Genomic DNA, 20,758 nt, shown 5'->3' on the forward strand with positions numbered 1-20,758 from the left:
GATGAGACATGCACGGTGCAAAGCCTCAGTGCCTTGTACCTGCCAGGTTCGTGAACCCCAAACTGATGTAGATCCTGGATATCTTTACACTGTGTTAAGTTAGCATGGGCTCATTACTGGTTTAAACGCCATTTTTCCTTTTTTGCAACTTCTGCACACGACACTTAGTTGTTGCTTTAGCTTTCAGCCTACCTGCGTCAAGATCTATGCCTGCTTCAAGCAGGCGCAGGGTTTTGATGCAGCTTTGTCCTATCTGATTGTAAATGCGGCACACCGTGGGTGGCAGAGCAGCGGTGCACGTTAACTGGTGCATCCCTGGGGATGTGCTAGTTAATATAAATCTGCCCCTTTACATTTAATTATGTGCAGGGGACACAGAGTCGGTGAGGTTTATCCAAGGTTAAGAAGAGATGAGTCCTGTTCAGTGAAAAATTGGAGATAGGCTTCACCTCCTCACAGCCGCGGGCCGTGGAGGGAGTTACGGTGGGGCAGGGAGGCGGGGAGAGGGAGGGGCAGGGTGGAGGGACCTAAAAACTGGCATATGGATAATTGCAGGTAAGTACACAATTTAATTATTTAAACGAAATTCGTAGCGCGCACAGCATTGCATTTTGCGATGCTGTGCGCGCTACGAAATTCGTTTGAATAATTAAATTGTGTACTTACCTGCAATTATTTATATGCCAGTTTTTAGGTCCCTCCACCCTGCCCCTCCCCCTACCCGCTTCCCTGCCCCACCGTAACTCCCTCCACGGCCCGCGGCTGCCTCCTCAGCATCGTTGGACATGGTTAAATAATAGCTGCAAAATGTTACTCTTGTTAAACAATTTTACTATTATAATCTCTGAGATTTGTGTCTTACTCTGCAACATCTCATTGTTGTTATCTTTCTTTAAAGATAAAGACAACATCAACATGAGCGACAATCAGCAATCAGTTGATTTCGACCTCATCATTGAACTCGTAATTGAAACATCAGTGGATGTTGATCCCTTGGATGATTTCAATCCTGAGGATGAAGAAGAACGTGATGAGGATGCAGATTTGTCAGAATTGTATGACATAGGATGGGAAGCTGACGTGCTTGAGCCTATGGAACTATAAACATTTATTTTATAAATTTATAATAAATAAAAAGTAAATATTTAAACCGTTTAATTTAAAAATAAAGACACCTTCAAAAACAGGTTATGTGTAGTGTCTTCAATAAAATATTAAAATATGGTCATAAAATTAGATCAGATTCATATATAAAACAGCACAGGTAAAATGAATATAAATTCCATTTCTTTTCTGCTATTTCTGTATTCTAAATTTGCCATGTACAAAAAAATGTTCTATGTAAAAATGTTAAGTAATGTGTTAAGTTTTTGATGACTGTTATTAATTTACTGTTGGGTAATAGTGGTTAATAACATTTTTTATTATATTTTACCACAGATTCAACTGCAGATTATTTCAAGATTTTAGGATGCCAAGCAAAGAAAGAGTGAGAAAGGCTGCAAAACGTCAAAGACAGCAGGTGAATGAAAAAAAGCAGCAGTCCTCTAACAAAAAGATTTGTCAAGTCACTAAGAAAGCACCGGGTAAGAGTACAAAAACATTCATAAGAAATATCTGTAGTAAAAAAAATATTACTACAGAAAATGTTTCAGTCCAGAAAAGGAGAAGCAATTCAAACGGTGAGGAAAGGCCAATGAAAAATGTTACTGCTAGAGTAAGAGATAACTCTATGCATGAAAGTAGAAGGAAACAACAGTTTAGGGACATTCGTAAACGAATGTTCCGCAACAGGATAATTGGCAATTTGTTAAAAAATATTCAGAAAGTGGTTTTTTATAAGAGAAAAAAAATAGTTGAGAAAGTTATTGATCAGGCATTTGAAATTAAACTTAAGTTATTTATTTTGACAATCAATAGAATTAGGAAGCTAAACAAGGCAATTTATGATTTCAAAAGAAATAGTAGATGGAAGAGAATAGTTAATCGTAGTAATTTTTGTGAAGTTTTTTCTGGAGAATGGATGCATAGTTCAAGCTCTGAGGCATTTTTTAATGAGGAGAGTTATTTCCAGGATAATGATTTGGTGCATGCAGTTGACACCAGTGGTCGAGCTTATGAAGTGAAAGATGGTTGTCCAGTTGAAAAAGAAAAACTTGTGACAACAGAGATAGAAGAGGTGTTAGGTAATGAGGTTTTAGGGAGACGTCCTAAGGGTCCTGTGTACACCTGGAAGTGTAGTAGTATTTGCAGTGTACGACAGGATTCCATCAATTTGCTTTGTGATTTTATACGGTCATTTAATAAGAAAAGTTTGAAGCAGAAAATGAAGTTGTTGCAAGAATTAGATCCTTGCAGAGTGAGAGAAGTGATAGGTTTGCATGGTCATTCACTGGCTTGTCTTTCCAGGAGAGTATGCCAGAGTGTTTTTCATCATTTCAGGATGCTAGCAGTGCATCATAATAAAGTGAGGAAATTAGTTAGAATGTTGTATTATGCTAAGAGTCCAGCAATTATGCTTAAACAATTATGCGCTGCTCTTTTGCATGGTTCTGAAATAGATGTGAAGAATATATGTGAAGAAATTGAGTTTTGTTACTTTGGAAGTAAAGAGGAGAATGTTGAAATTGACCAAGAAGAAGAGAGTAATGTGGAAGATAGTGTACAGGTTTCCAGTACAGATAATTTCCAGAGGGAAATTGCGACGTTTGAGGTGAAATCAAGTGAGAGGCCAAATTTCACTTGTGTGTGTTGTCGACGCACTTATTATAAGAATCAGACTAAGTTAGTGGATTTATATGGAAAAAGTGAAAGGGAAAATAATAGTGAATGGAAGGATTTTACAACATACTTGATGGTAGAAAATTGTTTTGATTTGGGATTGGATCAACGTGTGTGTACTTATTGTTGTAACAAATTAAATCAAAACCAGATGCCTGCTAGAGCAGTTCATAATAATCTGGAATTGGTTGAGATTCCTTCTGAATTGAAGGATTTAAATACTTATGAATCTATTTTGATTCAAAGTATCCATCCCTTTCAGGCTATTGTAAGAATGGAGCCAAAGACAGGGAAATTGCCTCCATCAGATTTACAGAGAGGATTAAAGGGAAGAGTTGTTTATTTGCCTCTAGATTTGAAGAAAAACATTAACACAATTGGAGTAGAAAAAGTGGAAGAGGAACCTCTTGTTATCTTAGTTAATGGGGTTCCGACAAAGAATAAGAAAATATGGCAAGATTTAGTAGATGTTAGGAAAGTCAAAAGGGCAACATTGTATTTGAAAAAATATAATAAATACTATAAAAATGTATATGTTGCAGAAGAGGAAGTAAGTGAGGAAGAGGATAGCGATTTGTGTGCTGGTCAAATTGAGAAAGTAGAACGCTGTACTAGTGAAGAAATATATGAACATTATAGTGTTCATCCTTTGCATTCCAAGGAAGTCATGGGGAATGCTATTGAGTTGTTTCAAATGAAACAAGCGAAAGGGAGTCCCATTAGTGTTTGGGAGGAAAGTTTGGAAGCTTGGTGTTTCCCACAGCTTTTTCCAACAGGTCAGGGAGGAAGATATGATGAGCGACCTCATCAAATTCCTGCTTCTGAATACCGGACTTTGCGATTGTATGCAGGAGATCCTAGGTTTCGACAATGCATTCCTTATTTGTTTCATCTCCTGTTTGAAAGCGATCTGTCTGGACTGTCATATGCAGTGAACCACATCTTGAAAAGTGGTATACACATGCAAAACATCTCGGCAAGTGACTTTATGGATAAAGTCAATGTCCAAGACAGTATTTTGGATTCTCACCTGATTAATCTCATGGCGTGTCAGCGTGGTACTAATGAGTACTGGTACCGTCGTCATGGTGATTTAAAATGTATGCTGAGGAACTTAGGAACTCCCACATGGTTCCTCACTTTGAGCTGTGCTGAGTATGGCTGGGAAGACTTACTTGAATTTCTACGAGAGGCAAATGCTAACGTAGAAAACATCGAATTCAAGACACCCGGAGAACTGTGCTCTTTGGATCCAGTCAATGTATGTAGGTACTTCAATCATAGATTTGAAGGTATGATGTCTTTCATCATGAATAAGAAGAATCCACCTCTTGGAGAGGTGTTGGATTTCTTCTGGAGGAAGGAGTACCAAGCAAGAGGTGCTCCTCATATACATATGTTGCTGTGGATCAAGGATGCACCTAAATTTGGAACGGATGCAGAAGACTCAGTGATGAGTTTCATAGAACAGTATTCTACGTGTGCTGTTCCAAACGCAAAGGAGAAAAAAAGCCTAAGAGAAAAAGTTCTACGTTTCCAAAGCCATCGATGTGGAAAGTACTGTCGTCGTAAATTCCGGAACAAAGACAAGTTCTACACCAAATGTCGTTTCGGCTTTCCACGACCGGTGATTTCTAAAGGAAGAGTGAACAGTTTGATGTCTTCGCTGCGACATAATGTGATGAAGAAATCACCTAAAAACACATACAATTTGAAGAGGAACGAAGATTCTAAGTACATCAACGACTACAACCCGGTGATTTTGTCCATGTGGAATGCTAACATGGATATACAGTTTGTGGCTGATAACTGTATGGCTGTGGCTCGGTATGTGACATCTTACATCACCAAAAAAGAGAAGACAGAATTGAAGGATATGTGGGAGGACATTTCCCATGAAAAGAGCCTCAGCAAGAAGTTGTACAGTTTCAGTCTGAAGATGTTGTCGCATCGAGAAATTGGAGCTTACGAATGTTCTGACCGGTTGTCTTCAGCAAGTCTCTATGCCAAGTCCAGGAGTATCGTTTGGGCGAGTGTTGGTCTTGCTGCAACGCGTAATCGAGTTCTCAAACCTGTGCGGGAAATTGAGTATTTGGCGGAAAAGGAGCCAAACAGTACCGACATTTTGAAGAGCAACATGTTGGATACATATTATCCAAATCGAAGCAGTCACCTCGAGAATGTTTGTCTGTATGAGGTTCTGCAAAATTACATATTCAAGAGGAACATCAAAGAAGATACTGAGAAAGGAGTGTATGCTGTAATAGGAAGTGAGGGATGTCTGGTCAAGCAAAGAAAATGCCACTTGATAAACCATCGAAAATTGAGTGGCGAATCTCCTGAAAAAAAGGAGTTTTTCTATTTAGCACTTTTGCAACTTTTTAAGCCTTGGCGTGCAGAAGAGGAACTGCTTGGAGATTTCCTTTGTTACGAAGACTCATTCAATGCTGCCAAGGAGACCATAGAATGTCCTGCTTTTCCCAAATATGTAGAAATGTTGAATGTGGAAATTGAGCAGGAAGCAACGATTGCAGCCGAGATTGCCAGAGACAGTTCTCAGGACAGTCAGAGTTCTGCTTCATTGAGTCAGGATCCACTAGGAGGACCTCTTATCGAAAATGAAGCTGCCACTGCTATGAATGAAGTGGAAAGAGCCATGGCACATGCTCAGGAGGATGCGGTTAACTTAGAAGAGTTGGAAAGACAACTCAACGTTGAGCAGAGGAAAATATATGACGAACTTACCATGCAAATTGATCATGGATTAAGTCATGACAAGAAAGAGTGCTCATGTACGTCGTTGAAGCCTGTCCGACTGTACGTGAGTGGAGAAGCGGGAACTGGAAAAAGTTTCCTTATTAAAGCAATTTCATGTTATTTGCAGGAAAGGACAGAGTCATCGCTGTCTTGTGTTGTCACCGCTCCAACTGGACTGGCAGCACATAACATTAAAGGGATTACTTTACATCGTTTACTGATGCTGCCAGTGGAGCATGACAACAAATTAGAATATCACAAGCTATCTGGAGATGCTTGTTTTGAAGTTTCAAGAGTCTTGAGGAAAATGAAACTTCTTATCATTGACGAAGTAAGCATGGTTTCCAATGTCATGCTTGCCTTTGTGCATTTGAGAATGCAAGAAGTTCTCAAAACAGAGTATGATGTGTTATTTGGTGGCAAACACATCATTGTTTTCGGAGATCTTCTGCAGCTGACACCAGTGAAAGGGCAACCTGTGTTCAAAATGCTCACGCATGAAGATACCAGGAAGTGCTTAGGGAGCATTGGCAACGTCAATATATGGTTAAACTTCAATTATGCTGAACTGCATGAAAATATGCGTCAGGCAAAGGATGAAGTTTACAAGACTATTCTACAAGATGTTAGAATTGGAAAAGTGACCGAGCATGGGAAAGAAGCTTTACATGCACGATTACTGACAAATTTATATCCAGACGAAGATGTTGTGCCTGAGAATATTTTTCAGAAAGTTACTGAGAAAAAATCTGGAATATGTTTGATGCCAACTCTTGCAGAATGTGCCAAATTCAACAACAAAATGTTGCATTTAGAAAAGCAAGAGATTGTGAAACTGGAAGCTATTGACAGAGTAGAGCATATGGGATCAACAATTATTTTGTCTGAGAATCTGAAAACAAAATTGGATTCATTAGAGAAGAGTATATCTAAAACTGCGGGTTTTGAAAAGTCTCTGAATGTGTGCTTGAACTGCCGTATAATTTTAAGAAGGAATTTATATGTTGAAAGAGGTCTGGTAAATGGATCAATGGGTAATGTTGTTGATTTTGTGAAATACAGAAATAGAGATGGAATTGAATTTTTAAAAATTAAATTTGATGGCATTGAGGAAGTACAGCTAATTGGTCGTTGTTCTGCTAGATTTTTGCTTGTAAAAGACTTATATGTTCGTCGTAAGCAGTTTCCTGTTTGCTTGGCATATGCGGTGACAATCCATAAATCGCAAGGTTTAAGTGTAGACTGTGCATTGGTGAATATTGGCAGTTCTGTGTTCAAGGAGGGTATGGCATATGTGGCATTGTCACGAGTTAGAACTTTATCGGGATTGTACTTGATTGAGTGTGATGTCACAAACATTTGTGCGGATCTAGATTGTGTTAAGGAATACAATAGGTTAAGAAGAGAGTATGCGCCACATTTGCCTCAGTATCCTTTGTTTGAGAAACGTGTGGTAGGCCGGAAACGAAGAAATGTGACCAATACTGGGGAGGTTGTAGCAAAAAGACGAAAAGTCGATGAACCTGAAATTATAAGCAGAAACAAAAAGGATTCTGTTGAAGATGTTGTTGGTTTTCAATTTAAAAACAGTTCTGGTGTCAACTGCTATGCTAATGTAGTGGTTAATGTTTTGTTTTCTCTAGAAAATGTAAAAGAAGAGATTGTGGTCAATTCTGATCAAAGATTTTGCAGTTTGTTAAATTCTGTGTTAGAGAAATGTAGCACTGATAGAAGAAACATAGAAAGTGTGTCTGAAATTCGAAATCTGTTAGACAGATGTTCAGGCCAAACACAATTCTCTCAAAATAGTCAGCAAGATTGTCAGGAGTTTTTAATGTATATGCTTGATGTATTGCATGATGAAGGTGTAGATGTAGATCACCTGTTTGGGCTTTCTTATCAATGGCAGCATGACTGCGAGAACTGTAGGGTATCAAGTAGTACTAGTGTAGACTCAGAAAGATTTATATATTTAACTTTGCCAGACAGTAAATCAGTCTCTTTTAATAAGCTAGTAAAAGCAGCTGATCACAACATGGAGTGTAGCCAATGTAAATCTGAAATGATGTCCACATTATTTATACGAACATATGGCCAGTATGTCATTTTAATGTTCCAACGATGTAGGCCTGATGGAACAAAATTGACAACTTTAATTAAAAATGTTGTGGCTTCACAGTTGTCAATATCAGGAAGGACTTTTGTAACTGTAGCAATTATATATCATGATGGTCCTTCAATAACATCAGGACATTATACAGCTTATTTAAAGTGTAGAAATGGCTGGTCATTCTGCAATGATTCTGTTTTAATTTTCAAAAAAAAATTGCCGTATGACCTTAAAAACTCTTACCTGGTGTTTTTAAAACCAAAATTTTAGGGAAAGAATCTCGGGATGTGCTCTGAGGAATTTCAAGAAGTTCTAATGGCTCCTACACGATTTGGCCTTGAGGATAAGTGTAGTACAGAGACATAACTTCTTACCATAACACTGGACGTCATGGAGAAATACGTGCACTTTGAATGAGTTCAGAAAAACTGTTTCTTTTTATAAGCTAATTGAAGCAGCCAATCAAAACATGGAGTAGAGGGAATGTAAGTCTGCAATGCTGTCTACTGTTTTACATTGCTTTGTGATTAAAAGTGATGTAGAGAATTAAATAATTGTACTAGTCATAAAGGTAGTGTAAGTCTGCTTCATAGTAAGCAGTATCAGTGTGATAGGAAATGTAGAACATGATTGAGCAAGAAGGGGAAGATATTAGTAGTCCAGGATTGTGAAAATGATCTTCAACATTTTAATTGTGAAAGTTGCGGAAATACAACATGACGGGATTGGCTTAAAAGAATTCTAAGAGTTATAAATGGCTCAGACACGATTTGGCCTTGTGGAAACGTGTGGTAGAGAGCGAGAAGTCATTTATTGTATGTAACATGTTTTGGAAAACGATGGAGGTTTTCTTTCAGAAAGTGGCGGGTTGAAAGTAATAACAGCACAACAGAGTGTAAGCTGTTCATAGGACATCCTTGGCCGTCATGGAAAGTAAGTTAACTTTAAGGAGTTCTGAATTCTGATTTGTTATGTTGTATGGGTTTTTTAAACACAATCATTTTGATTGTGTTTTTTTTCCCCGCTGTTATATGATGAATACCTTCAAGTCACTGTTTTAGTGAAATTTGATACATTCTGAGAACAGCAAAAATAAACCATTTAACATGTATAAATAATTCTGTTCTGTTTGCATTTATGATGTACATGTAGAACTGTGTAGGAGGCATGGAGAAGGTGAGGCTTTTGTAAGTGTCAAAGTTGTTGCATACAGTGCTCATATTCTACGTAGTCTTTTATATTTCATTACTTTCACTGTTTCTGACTGATCTAAAAAATTTTTTTTAAAAAGAACAGTAAGTATAAGGGAAGGAAACAGACAGTTATGTTAAAAGAAAGACAGCTATAGGGAATAAACTAGGGATACTGTTACCCGCAATCCTCTGCTGATGATGTCACTGAGCATGTCATGAATGATGTAATATGTGACATCATCAGCAGTGGATTACGGGTAATAGTATCTCTAGTTTACTCCCCTATAGCTGTCTTTCTTTTAACATAACTGTCTGTTTCCTTCCCTTATACTTACTGTTCTTTTTTAAAAAAAAAAATTTTTGGTTTGCTTCCGGTTCGCGTACCGGCGAGCGAACTGGGAAGCGAACTAAGAGAAATAGAGGTTGGCACAGTTCCAAATATTGTACCAATTTTTTAATAACGGGGAGGTAGTTCTGAAAAGAACTTTTTTTTATTGTTTTTGTTGTTTTATATTTTTTTTATTATTTTTCTGAACATTTTTTTACTTTTTTTGAATTTTTCTGAACAGTTTTATATTTTTTTGGGTTTTTTTTCGGAGGGGGCAACGAAAACGATTCATTGTAAAGGGCTCAACAGGAGCAACAAAACAAAAAAAAAGAATTTATTATTTGGGGCGTTTCGTACAAACTTGCATATGATAGTCAATAGCTCTGTTGATCAGAGTGATGCTACTTTCTCCGTAGCAAATGAATCCACTGCAATGTACGCAGACTTGTTTTACTTCACGAAATCTCGTTTGTATATTTGGCACCATCTCCCTGCCCTCTGGTCCCGTTACTTCCGGTACAACAGATCTTCTGGCCATAATAGGGAGATTATCTAGGTCGTTACGAAACTGTGCAGCACTGTAGTTGTTAGGATGCCACCTAGTCATATGGCGATGCATTGTGTAGTTTCCGAAACTGTATTTTTTGTCGGTCCCTCTGGACAGTCTATCTTGACATATAAGGCAAGTTACGTATCTTGCATTTACTTTTTTCTGACCTTTGGGAATTTAAAAAAATTGCCAAATGAAGTTTTCTTTCCGGTGAGACGTCCTGGGCTCCTCAGGCAAAAAGTGCCTCTCTTCGTGCTCTTCCTCCTGATCCTCTTCTTCCTCTTCTTGCTGAATTATAACTTCAGCAGGTGGTCCACTCTTCCTTGGATGTGGTGGAGGTGGTGGGGAAGCACCAGCTGAAGCTACTAAAGAAGCCATTGCTCACTGGTAACAAAGGGTCTTTCTCTCACAATGATGAAAGTCAGAGTGAGGAAAGAAGGAGGGATTTTCATCATTTGGGAAAAACAATAGTTCTCAACCAATGAAAAGTGTTCATTTTAGATTATATGACTTAGTCTTACATCATTAGGAAACCAAAAGTGAAATGAACCAATGAAAAGTGTTATTACCAAGTCACATGACCTGCTGTGTTTACGTTACGCGCTTTGCAGGGCCTCCCAGTTTGCTTCCAGAAACCTGCGCTTTGCGCCTCGGTAAGCGTACCAGTTCGCTAACGTAGCACGTCATATGACGTATCACGCGACAACGCGAAACGTCATGCGGACGGGAGGCGTCACGATGTTGTTTTCTAACGCGGCAGTTGCGGTAAAGGAACGTTTACCGGCTCGCGGTCTATTTCGCGGCATCAAGGTCAGCTAACGGGAAGCTTCCCGATTCGCGAAGCGGGAACGAAGAAAAAAAAATATTAAAAAAAAAATTATTAATAAACATATAAAATATATTTTTGGATTTAAAGAAGAATACATTTTACAGCTACAGATATTAGCTGTTAAAAAACCAATGAAATTCACTGAAAAAACCATAGGTTATAGACCATATATAGTTAGGAATTAGCATTTACAAAATCTTGAAAATTCACTGAAAAAACCATAGGTTATAGACCATATATAGTTAGGAATTAGCATTTAAAAAACCTTATTTTACTCACACAAAACCATTGAAATTCCATATATAGTTAGTTGCACTAACTATATATCGCGCACCCGCAATCCACTGCTGATGATGTCACATATTACATCATTCATGACATGGTCAGTGACATCACTGATGACATCACTGATGACATCTCAAATGACATCACTGATAACATCTCAAATGTCATCACTGATGACATCTCAAATGACATCACTGATGACATCATCTAGTGTCTGTGTGTTTTTGTAAAGTTTAAATACGTTTTACATATTGAAGAATGAGTGGATGTATGGAAGACTGAGTGTGTGTGTGGCTGGCTTGGAGGTGTGTGACTCTGTGCATATCAATGTGTACTTGTATCAGTGATTGTATAAGAGAGTAAGTATGTGTTAGTATATGTGTGAAAAGTATGGTGTTCTGTGTTTAACTATAGATGAGGAAATCGAAGTGTGATTGATTCTTCACAGGACTGACTAGGTGTATGAGTGCATATGATAGTGTTGTAATAATGAGTGACTGTATGTATGAGTGATTGTATGGGTGAATGAGTGAATGTGTGTGTAGACGTAGGAATCAGTGAGTGCGTATGCAGTAACTGGTATTGGTGTGTCATGATGTCATTTGAGATGTCATCAGTGATGTCATTTGAGATGTCATTAGTGATGTCATCAGTAATGTCACTGAAGTATGGTGTTCTGTGTTTAACTGTATAGATGAGGAAATGGAAGTGTGATTGATTCTTTACAGGACTGACTTGGTGTGTGAGTAACTCCATGGATGAGTGGCAGTGTGTGACTGTCTGCATAGGTGTATGAGTGCATATGATAGTGTTGTAATAATGAGTGACTGTATGTATGAGTGATTGTATGGGTGAATGAGTGAATGTGTGTGTAGACATAGGAATCAGTGAGTGCGTATGTAGTAACTGGTATTGGTGTGTCATGATATCATCAGTGATGTCATTTGAGATGTCATCAGTGATGTTATCAGTGATGTCATTTGAGATGTCATCAGTGATGTCATCAGTGATGTCACTGACCATGTCATGAATGATGTAATATGTGACATCATCAGCAGTGGATTGCGGGTGCGCGATATATAGTTAGTGCAACTAACTATATATGGAATTTCAATGGTTTTGTGTGAGTAAAATAAGGTTTTTTAAATGCTAATTCCTAACTATATATGGTCTATAACCTATGGTTTTTTCAGTGAATATATATATATATACATATATATATATATATATATATATATATATATATATATATGTATATATATATATATATTCTACAAGATTTTCTGCCAATCCATGCAGAAATAACGAGCCACACCAGGGCAGGTAAGAAATGTTGTGGGTTTATTCAGGCAGACAGGTAAGACGCGTTACGATCTCGACTGAGATCTTGGTCACATGACCATCCGAGAATTTCCCACATATTTAAAGTGACAGTGGAATGCACGATGCAGCGTGCATAGAAATAAAAGAAATATTGCCAAATCATATCTTTTAAACATTGAATACATGTGTTTATTTTATATAACCCTCATAATATTCCAAATGACGATAAATTGCGTGAGAAATAAAGTAATGAATGCATTCACATAATAAATACTTATTTAGGAGTAAAGATGTTAAGTAGTTGTCAGTTACATGTTAATATTATCACATCTGGTGAGGGGCTCACTCGTTCTGATGGGCAGTCTCAGAAAAAAAAGAGACAAAATATCCCATTGTTTTTGCATGCAGAGGTGCACAGACGTGTGGGTGGAGCAAGGTACAGTACCTTACTGTATCATAATGTGAGGTGGTGTCTGTAACGTGGAAGGTGAGTGGGTTTGTGATGGGACCAGTGGGGGTATAGATCGAAATTCAACCAGGTCGCCACAACATGTTGCTGAAGTGAGTCTATAGTAGAGATGGCCAGGGGGACAGGCTGGTTCTCATGTGCTCATATAATTATTGTAGTGACTATCCTTCCAACCGGGTCAAGGAGGAGGTCTGTCAAAAAAGAAATTAAAGCAAAGCAGATCAGTAACCAGCCTAATGCAGAGTTCAAAACATATTAATATCAACACCCCCAACTGTTCACACCTATTGTCAATTGAGGTTCCACCTAGTCCTATGATCATGCGTAAAAAGTAAGTACTTAATTACTGTCTGAAGTTCTTATGTGATGCGCCCCCAACGTGTGGTTGAATTATACAATGCATTCTGATACATATATAAATTGACATGAAAAATCAGCAAAGTGAGTTAAAATAACTGTACAAGCTCTGTTAATGGTCAAACGGAAATTCATTTCTGGTGGTTGAGAAGCAAACTTATAACCTTATAGGTGTACATATAATTCTTCATCATTGTTCATGCCATCAGGGAACATACTGCCAGCCAGCAGTATCAGTCTAGATTCTAGTCTGTGTAGGGCCTGTACTCTGTTTCCACTCCTTGGGTTTCTGGGTACGGTGGCTAAGCCAAAGTATTTACCCTTTGTCCCATCCCCCTCATGTGTTTAACTGAAGTGTCTGGCAGTGCTATAGCTGAAGTCACTGTTGGTCACCGCTCTCCAGTGCTCCAGGATTCTCTTTTTTACTGGAAAGGTTGTGGAACCCACATACCACTTGTCGCAAGGACAAATTATGGCATACACTACGAAATCAGTATTGCAGTTAATATGTTTGCTGATACGCCATTTCCTTCTTGCTCTCCTCAGTGATACTTCGCTTACATTATTGCTGTGACTGTAGGCCTTGCATTTGTTGCATTTGTAAAACCCTCCCTTCTGATCTAACCAAGATTTTTTGGTCTTGGGTTGTAGATGACTATTGACTAGGATGTCTTTAAGTGAGGTAGTTTTCCTGTATGTCACTGATGGTGATTGGCCCAATTTGTCTTTCAGGAGGGGGTCCTGTGTGAGAATGTGACATCTTTTCTTGAGGATGTTCCTAAGCTGGTTGGCTTGTGTATTGTAGATGGTAATAAACCTGACCGGTGTTTCTGAGTTGTCCTCTGTGTTGGTGCATCTAGTTGGCGAGTATAGTGCATCATGGTGGCTGATGGAGTCAGCTTTGGTTGCCCCTTTCTGCAACATTTTGACTGGGTAACCTCTATTCCTAAATCTTTGCATCATGTCATGCCTGTTTTTCTGGTATATATATTCACTGAATAAAAACATAGGTTTCAGGCCTGATATAGTTAGGAATTAGCATTTGAAAAACCTTAGAAATTCACTGAAAAAAACATAGGTTTTAGGGGTGCTAGGGGTGTTATAGTTAGCTGGACATTTCACTCATAAAAAACCATTGAAATTCTCCCATATAGTTAGTTGTACTAACTACATATCGCACGCCCGCAATCCACTGCTGATGATGTCACATATTACATCATTCATGACATGGTCAGCGACATCACTGATGACATCACTGATTACATCATCCAGTGAATGTGGTTTGGTTCGTTATTTAAATATGTATTATATATATAGCAATTTGCATTCAAGAATGAGTGGATATATAAATATAAATATCTGGATGGAGGATTTATTAGCAGTGTGATTGACTGTTTACTTGACTAATTTATAGTGTCTCACTGAATATATTGGATAGTGACTAAACCGTGTGAATATCTGTATTACTTTGTCAGTTGTTGTGTAAACTGCTGCACCAGTTGGTTACTAGCTACTTGAAAGTCTATATTAGTTATTGATTAGTTAACTGAGTATTTGTATGGGAGAGTGAATGTGTGTGTGGGTCGGTGGGGGGTGTGACTGCCCAAAAATGTGTGAATAGTTGATTCAGTAGGTATATGACGTTAAGACTACATGTTATAACAGTTGCTTGTGTGAGTGAATATCTTTATGTGTGTGGTGATGAGCAAATATATCTCTCAATGGTACATTTTCAACACTGTAGAAAAATTCAAGGAAGTGTATGTGACATACATAAGACTCAATTATTGCATGAGTGACTGTATGGATGCCAATATACTTGTAATAGTGATTTTATAACACACTAAGTATGAGTTACTATCTATATGAACAGATGAAGTGGTGTTTGTATAAGTGTGTAGCTAAGTAAAAGTAATTATGATCCATTGTTTACATAAGTGAGTAGGATGACTTCATAAGTGATTACGATGTGTGCTGGTGTGTAATGTCGATATAGGTGTATATTTGATAGTGTTCTATTGATCATTGACAGCATGTATGAGTGAATCTATAGGTAATTGATTAGGTGTGTGTATAGATCTAGGAATCACTGAGTGGGTGTTTAGAAACTTGTATTGGTGTGTCAATGAATTCAAATATTGCACTGTGTATTTTACAGTGAGTGATGAAAGGTTATACTAGTGTATGATGAGATGTATCTGATTGTCACGTGGATGATGTCATCAGTGATGTCATCAGTGATGTCATTTGAGATGTCATCAGTGATGTCTCTGACCATGTCATAAATTATGCATTATGTGACATCATCAGCAGTGGATTGCGGGGCGCGCAAGATGTAGTTAGTACAACTAACTATATCGGAGGAATTTCAATGGTTTTGCATGACTGAAATGTCCAGCTAACTATAACACCCGTAAAACCTATGGTTTTTTCAGTGAATTTCTAAGGTTTTTTAAATGCTAATTCCTAACTATATAAGGCCTGAAAGCTATGTTTTTTTCAGTGAACTTCAAAGATTTTTTAAATGCTAATTCCTAACTATATCAAGCCTGAAACCTATGTTTTTTTAGGTAATTTCAAAGGTTTTTTCAATGCTAATTCCTAACTATTTCAGGACTGAAACTTATGGTTTTTTCATTGATTTTCAAAGCTTTTGTAAATGCTAATTCCTAACTATATCAAGCCTGAAACCTATGTTTTTTGTCAGTGAATTTCAAAGGTTTTTTAAATGCTAATTCCTAACTATAACATGTCTGAAACCTATGGTTTTTCAGCGAATTTCAAAGGTTTTTTAAATGCTAATTCCTAACTATAGCATATCTGAAACCTATGTTTTTTTCAGTGAATTTCAAATGATTTTTCAATGACAATTTTTAAATGTATTAATTCTTATATTTTTGTTTTTTATAATGATTTACACATTTTTTTAACTATTTATTCTTAGATATTTTATTTTTTAAATTACATTGTACATTACATTACAAAATATACTTTCTCAGAATGAAATACTTTAGTTTAAATACTTTGCAAATAGGCAATAGAGTTTTAAGAACAGTAGTTACAGTTGTTACAATGGGCAACACAATTTCAAACACAATGCAACATCGCCTGTAAACAGTTGAGTAAAATCGTTTTGGTTACAGTGTTGATTTTTTAAGGAATATTATTGTTTTTTAAAAATTGACAGAAACCTTTGCACATAGAATCACCAATGTTATCCTATGGGAGGAAATTCACTTAGCAAGTAAGTAGTGTTATCGTTACTTTTTCTAACTCAGTGGTAGATCCTGGATCCAGCACTGGTGCATCTCCTGTAAACGGTTGTAAGAATGCATTTAAGTCATACAGGCGATTTTTAAGGAATATTTGTAGTTTATGAAAATAGACACGTTGAAACTTTTCTGATGAAAACCAGACAATGGATTCCTATGGAAGGAAATACAAGTTACTGGTAAGTATGGTTAGAATTACTTTTCAGGGTCAGTGCTGGGCTAAAATATGCCGCACTGGGTTCACTCCTGATAACAGGTGAGTAACTCGGAATTCGTAGTTCAGCTGATTTTAGAGGAATATTTGTACAATGGTGAAGGAAGGGGGTTGGGCCTGCAGTGACATGTGTGCAAACATGCCCTGTGGCGTGTTTTAAGTGGGGTAATTAATTCCTCTTCTATCCTGCGGTCCCCTGGGGCCAACTAGCCCACCAGGTACCTCCAGTATGCGCAAGGGAGCTGCATTGCTGAGAGGTATTCAGAGGCCACACCCCTTTTTACAACACTCTGCAACACAGCTCCATGGCGCATACCGGAGTTACCTGGTGGGCTAGCTGCCCCCTAGGGGACCTCTGGACTGAAGAGAAATTAATTCCCCAACTTAAAACATGCAACAGGCGTGTTTGCACACATATCATCTCAGGCCCGACCCCTACCTTCACCACTGTGCAAACGCGCCACGTGGCATGCTTAAAGTTGGGGGATTAAGTCCCCTTGAATCCTTAGGTCCCCTAGCAGCCAACTAGCCCACCAGGTACCTCCAATATTCGCCAGGGAGCTGCATTACAGAGAGGTGTTCAGAGGCCTCACCCTTTTTTACAACACTCTCCAACGCAGCTCCGTGGTCCTTAGTGGAGGTACCTGGTGGGCTAGTTGGCCCCCAGGGGACCTCTGGATTGAAGAGAATTTAATTCCCCAACTTAAAACACGCCACAGGGCGTGTTTGCACACATATCACCTTAGGACCTGCCTCTTACCTTCACCACTGTGCAAACGCGTCCGGTGGCCCGTTTCAATGAAGCAAAGCAGTTTGCAATGGCAGGGTGGGAGCCACGAGGCTCCCGCCCTGCCATTGCAAACAGCAGTGTCCTGGGGATGGGCACCCTGGGACACTGCAGGAGCCGGCCCTGGGGGGGTGGTGATCCCCGGGGGCCATGGAGTGCTCGAGGAGGGGGGCCATGCAGCCCCCTCCCACATTTGTTTGAAGCCCCGGGGGTGGTGGTCCCCGGGGCTTGGGTGGCCTCAGAGCCCCCCACACACATTTTTTGTAGCCCCGGCAGGTGGCGGTCCCCGGGGCTGGGGGGGCCTGAGAGCCCTCCACCCAAATTGAATAAGCCAAAGGGGGTGGCGGTCCCCGGGGCTGGGGGGCCTGAGAGTCCCCCACCCACATTGAATAAGCCCCAGAGGTGGCGGTCCCCAGGGCTGGGGGGCCTGGGAGCCCTCCACCCAAATTGAATAAGCCACAGGGGGTGGCGGTCCCCGGGGCTGGGGGGCCTGAGAGCCCCCCACCCACATTGAATAAGCCCCAGAGGTGGCGGTCCCCAGGGCTGGGGGGCCTGAGAGCCCTCCACCCAAATTGAATAGGCCACAGGGGGTGGCGGTCCCCGGGGCTGGGGGGCCTGAGAGCCCCCCCACCCACTTTGAATAAGCTCCGGGGGTGGTGGTCCCCGGGGCTGGTGGGGCCTGAGAGCCCTCCCCACCCAACTTGAATAAGCTCCGGGGTTGGTGGTCCCCGGGGCTGGGGAAGCCCCTTTGGGCCTCCATAACAATTAAAACATTGCCCCTGGGATTTGGCCCACCCGGGGGCTAAATAGCAACGAAGCGCCGGAGCCCACGCTTTGTTTTTTTTTTTCATTTCGGCCGAAATTCGCGTTGGTTACGTGAATCTCACGCTGGGTGCGTGAATCACAACTATATATTTTTTTAATGCTTTTTTTGACCCTGGGGGTCCTTGTGGGACCCCCTGAGCAGGCCTAGGGTGTCAGGGTGTTTCTACCCTGCCCCCTATTCGCGTTTTGCTACGTTTTTTCTTTGGCTTCTTATGGCTCGGTTCTACCAAAACACAAGATGGCTGCCAACACTTCCTGATTTTGACAGCCATCTAGCATGCAGCTCATGCACGGCAGGGTGCGTGCAAGCTGTCCTTAGGGTACGCGGATAGGTCCGCGATCAACCGCGCCCATGGATTTATAAATGACTTTAACTGTCTTTTTCTCAGGAACTACTGAGGGGATTTACACCAAATAAGCAAAAGGCCCAAGTCTGAACCAAGGACTACCTCTTTGCCAAATTTGGTGTAATTCCGTTCAGCCGTTCGGGCTGTAGCCGTGGCTAAAGGTCCTATGGGAAATTGCATAGGGAAAACACGCTTTGGTTCCCCCCTTTTTTCTTGGCCCCCACTTGACCAATCACCCCCAAACTTTGAGGGAAGGTGGGGGAACTGAGCTGGCCAAAAGTTTCGATAATTTCGAGAAGATTCATCAATCGGCACCAAAGTTATTCCAAATAGAATGTTGCGGATTTCCTCTGCATAATAGGTCCTAACTATATCTACCTACTGGCGACCGCCAGTGGATAATGTATATATATATATATATATGCAGACACAAAACCTCTCTCACAGGAAAAAAGGTGAGCAGCACACATTCACGACATGAGAGAACAACATCAAGTTTAATCGTTCCTTCTAACAAGCGCCTGCACATTGATTACCCTGATGCATTTCGGTCCTCCTGGACCTTTCTCAAAGGGGGAAAGCCAGAGGCGTGTGCGAGGCTGCGAGGAAACACTCACAGTCACAATTTGCTGTTTTTATCAATTGTTTGCCCCCTGGTGGGCGTCATGATAGACTCACTTTCAGAGCACTGTGGTTTCTGTAGTTTCCTCTCCATCCCGCTATACGCTTCCTCTGAATGAAAGGTGATTGAGAGTCTCTGCGCTTGTTGGTAATTCAATTTCGTGATTCCCGGCCATAATACTTTCGATTGGGTTAGGACCCAGGACCAGAGTTCCGTCTCCGGTAGTGCCGCTGCCCCTTAATTTCTCTCGCAGATTCCAAGGATTTGTCCAGACTCGGGCAGTGGTGGCACACTTCAGTTGGGGGTGCGTTGCTCACGGTGGGACCGGCAGTAAAAATGCAGACAAAAAACCTCTCTCACAGGAAAAAAGGTGAGCCGCACACATTCACGACATGAGGGAACAACATCCAGTTTAATCGTTCCTTCTAACAAGCGCCGACATATTGATTACCCTGATGCATTTCGGTCCTCCTGGACCTTTTCACAAAGGAGGAAAGCCAGAAGCATGTGCGAGGCTGCGAGGAAACACTCAGAGTCACAATTTGCTGTTTTTATCAATTGTTTGCCCCCTGGTGGGAGTCACGATAGACTCACTTTCAGAGCACTGTGGTTTCTGTAGTTTCCTCTCCATCCCGCTATTCGCTTCCTCTCAATGAATGGTGATTGAGAGTCTCTGCGCTTGTTGGTAATTCAATTTCGTGATTCCCGGCCACAATACTTTTGATTGGGTTAGGACCCAGGACCAGAGTTCAGTCTCCGGTAGTGCCGCTGCCCTTAATTGCTCTCGCAGATTCCAAGGTTTTGTCCAGACTCGGGAAGTGGTGGCACACTTCGGTTGTGGGTGCGTTGCTCACGGCGGGACCGGACGTAAAAATGCAGACAAAAAAACTCTCTCACAGGAAAAAAGGTGAGCTGCACACATTCACGACATGAGGGAACAACATCCAGTTTAATCGTTCCTTCTAACAAGCGCCGGCATATTGATTACTCTGATGCATTTCGGTCCTCCTGGACCTTTCTCAAAGGGGGAAAGCCAGAGGCGTGTGCGAGGCTGCGAGGAAACACTCAGTGCCACTAGAATCTCCTATTATCAGAGAGATTCATTTTTGGCAACCTTAGAACACAATAAACCCTGATTCCTCAGACTCGTGGAAACAATATACTACTTTTCAACCAGTCACTCATGCTTGCTTGTTTTGCTCTCAGAGAGATACACAGAAGAAACAGTTTGGCGCGTTTAAAATAAGAATTTATTGTATTGTTGTTCTTCTCATGTAAAACAAATGTGCTTCTACAACTGTGACACAATAGCAGAGATATAGAATCAGCAGTACAGTGAATAAAAAGGAATAGTATTGTTCTACCATTTTGCTATAGTCATGAACACATACATGAATATAAAGTGCATTCATAAAAAAAGTGCGTTCTCCTAAGATGTCTGTCTAGATGTACCTAAATGTACCTAGCATGTGAGTAGGTGCGAAAATAACCTAAGCCTAAGAGTCTAAGAGTCTAAGAGCCAAGAATCTAAGAGCCAAGAATTTAAGAGGGAAGAATCAAAGAGCCAAGAATCCCACTAGGATTTAGTCAAACCCCATTACCTGAATAGTCAGAGTGTGGGACTTCGTCCTGGACTTGAGTAAGACACCCCGCAAGCGATAGTCAGACCGCTGTCAGCTGGAGCGACTGCATGTCAGAGCCGCAGCATC

The sequence above is a fragment of the Lissotriton helveticus genome, chromosome 3_1, assembly GCF_964261635.1.
Source record: "Lissotriton helveticus chromosome 3_1, aLisHel1.1, whole genome shotgun sequence".
NCBI lineage: Eukaryota > Metazoa > Chordata > Amphibia > Caudata > Salamandridae > Lissotriton > Lissotriton helveticus.